Raw genomic sequence first — 4406 nt, forward strand, 5'->3', positions numbered from 1 at the left:
AGAAAATGTGATGACTAATGACTCACTGCATACTGATTCCACCTGTAGGGAAACCCAAATGTTTTGCCACAGAACATCATGACCATGGCTTACTTTGCTGTCTGCATCATTCTCTTCTGAACTCACTGTGAAGTAACGAGAGATGAGCTTACCCATAATGTGTCATGACTTCTCTGACCTTCAGAGTGGAATGCCTCCCACTCTGAAAACAACCAGGAAAGGGAGCCTCTCCAAACCATATGAGTAAGTATTTCTCTCTAATCCAAGAAAAGAATTGCATATTTACATGGCTAAGAAATTTGCTAATTTTTGAGACACAAAGCAGATAACATAATAAAAAAAAACAGGAAGTATGCTTTGTGTTGTGGAGTTAGATCGTTTCAATAGCTCCATGTACATCTCTTCTAAGCTGAACATGAATCTACTGGCCACCAAAAACTATAACCCAGACTTCACTGTGTGGCTCCTGCCAAATTCTTCAGAGATTTTTTTAAAGTCAAGAAGAAAGTCCTCTTAACTTCAACTCCATTCTCTTCTCACATGAGGCTTAAATGTAGAAGTAAAATCTTGAAGAATAGCTAGCAAATTCAATATCCTAAATAGTTTAGATGACAGCTTCTGAAAACATTGAAAGAGGGATATATGTACAAAGTCTTTGTATGTAAGTCAAAATAACATCTTACTCTGTGACTTTTTAACATCCCAAACCTCTGCCCTCTGAGCTCTGATTTAGTCCTATCTGTCAATGAATATATGAATATTTGTAATAGGATTTTGTTTTTAAATTTGTTTTTATTATCCTTAATACTACTACTGTGTAGTAATATCTCTGTAAATACATTTTTAATGATGGGAATCAAAACCATGGTGTGCTTTGCAAGTGCTCTAACACTGAGCTACATCCCCAAACCAAGCAAATACTTTTCAAATAATATTCTCTTTCTACTCAAACACATATTTGCATTAAAACAAACAAACAAATAAAAACTATCACCTGTCTGCTTAGACTAAAACTACATTTGTCATTAGTTTAGTCTTTGATACTTTATTAATTCTTTAAATTGTTTTAAATCCTTCTTTCCAAAATGGTTCTCTGATATTGCCATTCCCCATGAGTAACAACAATAATTTAGTGAATACTTGCCATGCTAAATGCTTGGCTAATATTATTTCCCCTTGTAATAGTTTTCTTTGTGGATACCAGTGCTACTTCTATTTGACACATGAGAGGCTCGGACTAAAAGAGGCTAGGGAACTTCCCCAGCTTCAAATTAAGTCTAAAAGACTCTGAAGAGTTTTAATGTCAATGGTAAATTATATTGGCTTACATATTTATTTTCTCTAAAGTTATTATAAGTGTAAACTACTAGTTTAATATCAGCTTTAGTCTGGGCCTTGACTCAAAAAGAAGAAAGTCAACTTCTTATTAATTTTCTAATTCAAAGTCATGTATAATATAATAGAAATCAAATTCTGTTACCTTTGTTGATACTGGCTAACTTAGAACACAAACATATTGCAAGGAGGATTGTTTTATAGACTAGGCATTTATTGTGCACCACATATTCCTATTTCTATTTACTAAGAGGCTAAAGGTTCAGAAGTTTAAAAATATTGCTGCCTCAAACCATTATTGAAGATGATTTCATACTTAATGCGGCAAAAGTTTTAATACTGTGTTTAGTAAAAAAAAAAATCTATGTTGTTTAAGTTCACCATTTAATATCCATTGTATCATCATATCTTATTAAATCATCATATAATTCAATACTACAGAAGCCATATAATCACTGGTGACTCAAGACTTCTATGAGTCAAATGAGGTGATGTGTATAGAAATGATACCACAGTAAACCCTAGACCAGAACTGAAGGCAAACTGACATTTTCTTTTAGCCCCTTTGTTAATAGTCGCTGTTTTTTTCCCATCTAATTCTTTTCACTGACCTGGGAAACAGGCATGATGTTATTATTGTTCTATCTTTACCAGTGGCTGAACTAGGATTCTTAAAGCTTCATCATCATGCCAGCAGCTCACAGCTAACAAATGACATGGTCAGGTTTCAAACCTCGGAGCTTTCCCAAGTCAGAGTGTTTTCTATTGTCATCCATCCTTCCCATTGTGTAATGACCATTATGTCTAAGTGTAGACGAAGCAGAACCTTTCAAACAAGCATGGCTGTTTAACAAAGCACCAATTTTAAGGCTAACATGAATAAATAATTTTTGGGAGGTTTGTTGTTGTTTGTTTGGCTAGCTGACTGAGTTTTCTGAGACAGGATCTTGGTAGGTAACCTAAGCCGGCCTGGAAAACTCAGTTGGTCTCAAACTCATGGCTTCAGCCTTATAGGTACTAGGATAAGAGAAACATGAAGTACTACAACCAGCAAGTTCTTACTTTTTTCCTGGTATTTGAAGATTGAATGGAGTTGATATCCATCATTTCCACTCACAGGTTTTTGTTTGATTGGTTCATTGGTTGGTTTTTCAAGACAGTTTCTTTGTGTAGCCCCAGCCATCCTGGAACTAGCTCTGTAGAGCAGGCTAACCTTGAACTCATAAACATCTGCCTGCCTCTGCCTCGGAAGTGCTGGGATTAAAGGTGTGCACTACCAATGCCTGGCTACTCATGTGTATTTTTAAATGTGATAAGTATAGCATTTAAAACAGTATGGTGCTAGCGAAATAATAGATCTTAGGAATAGTAAACCAAAACATACAGATATAAATTCTACTAACTAATTTCTAGTTCTAGTATCTAGTATCTAATTTCCAGTGGAGAAAAAAGTAGAGTAGTGGGACTAATGGCTATACTAGATTAAGATTTCGTGTTTTCAGCAATATGTTCAACTAGGTTAAGGACAGAAATATGTGAGAAAAATCACAAAAGTATTAGAATCATTTGTAAATAATTTTAGAATCATAAAAGAAAGTTTAAGGCTGGTAAATGAAAAATGGTTTCATAAAAAGAGATTGATAAATTTTGACTAAAATATTTTTAAATTATGTTTGGGAGGGACTTCTAGGGAAAAGAGAGACTTCCACTAGTGGGCTTATTGCTCATTGGAATGGCTGCCTGGGGCAAGGTCCTGGGTATGGTATCTAGTATTCACATCTTTAGAAGGGTATTGCTGTGGGTATCTTCTCCTCACAGTGGCTGAACGAGTGGGTGCTGTTAACCAATGTCAGCTGAAGATATTCTTCTGCATGGCCATCGTTGATTTGGCTTTCATCTTCAAGTTTGGAATCTCTTGCTCACAGCTGTCTACTGGTCAAAGTAAAGACACAGATGGCATCACTGCTTCCTGGAAGGTCATTAGCAACAACGGCATGAACTGGAAAGACGTTTTGACTGTTGCTTGCTCAGCCTTACAACCCTCTAAAACTACAAGATGATTCCTCCTGAAGTGCAGCCTGCAACTTCAGGAATTCCAGTTGCCAGATGTTTGGGGGGGGGGGGGGGGGAGTTGGTTAAACATTCAGATGAAGCCTTGAGAATCCTAGATTTTATTGGACTCTTTTTGTTGTTGTGGGGTTTTATTGTTTTTTTTCCTTTTATTTTATTTTCCAATATCATTCAGTTCTACATATCAGCCACCGATTCCCTTGTTCTCCCCCCTCCTTCCCCCCTCCCCTTCCCCCAGCCCACCCCCCATTCCCACTTCCTCCAGGGCAAAGCCTCCCCCCCCCCCCCCGAGCCTTGAGACAGGGTCTTACTATGTACTCCCTACTCCCTGGAACTCACTATGTAGATCAGGCTGGCCTCAAATTCATAGATATCCACTTGCCTCTCTGCCTCCCAAGTGCTGGGGTTTAAAATATGTAGAACCACCACACCTGGATGGACTCTTCTTTACAGAAACTTCAGATGTTTGACTAGCAGTGAGATTTTGGAATGGGAGAGATCCTCAAGCCAACCTCAGTGGATTTCTAAGAGACTTTTGGTCCTATTTATTTATTTACTTTTGCACAGGGTCTCGCTAGCTAGCTCTGACTGACTTAGAACTTGCAATGTAAACCAGGCTGGCCTTGATCCCCTGGAGCTAGAGCATAAGCAGTTGTGAGCTGCCTGAAATGAGTACTAGAAACTTGGCTCCTATGCAAGAGCCACAAATGCCCTTAACTATTGAGCCCTTTCTCCAGTCTGTCTCCCAGATTTCAATAGTCCTTTAATCCCTTAGTTTCTGGGAAATGTAAGGCCTTCACTCCCCACACCTTTTTTTTTTTTTTTAAAGAAAAAAGGCCCTTTGTCACATCTCTTAATACTGATCAATTGAGAAACTAGACTTCCCACCTTTACATATTTTGATGGGAGAAAGATTATAGGAAATAGAAAGGAAAACTTTCTGCCTCTCCCTAAGAGAAGAGAAGAGAGCTGGACTCCGTTGTAGCTATTTCCTTCTCCTC

The 4406-nt window shown here is 37.8% G+C and overlaps 1 pseudogene; it reads left to right on the plus strand.

The window, feature by feature from the left end:
- The first annotated feature begins 352 nt into the window (after positions 1-352).
- Positions 353-4193, plus strand: LOC143268243 (tetraspanin-31 pseudogene; annotated as a pseudogene).
- Positions 4194-4406: the final 213 nt, after the last annotated feature.

The sequence above is a fragment of the Peromyscus maniculatus genome, chromosome 13, assembly GCF_049852395.1.
Source record: "Peromyscus maniculatus bairdii isolate BWxNUB_F1_BW_parent chromosome 13, HU_Pman_BW_mat_3.1, whole genome shotgun sequence".
NCBI classification, from domain to species: Eukaryota; Metazoa; Chordata; class Mammalia; order Rodentia; family Cricetidae; genus Peromyscus; species Peromyscus maniculatus.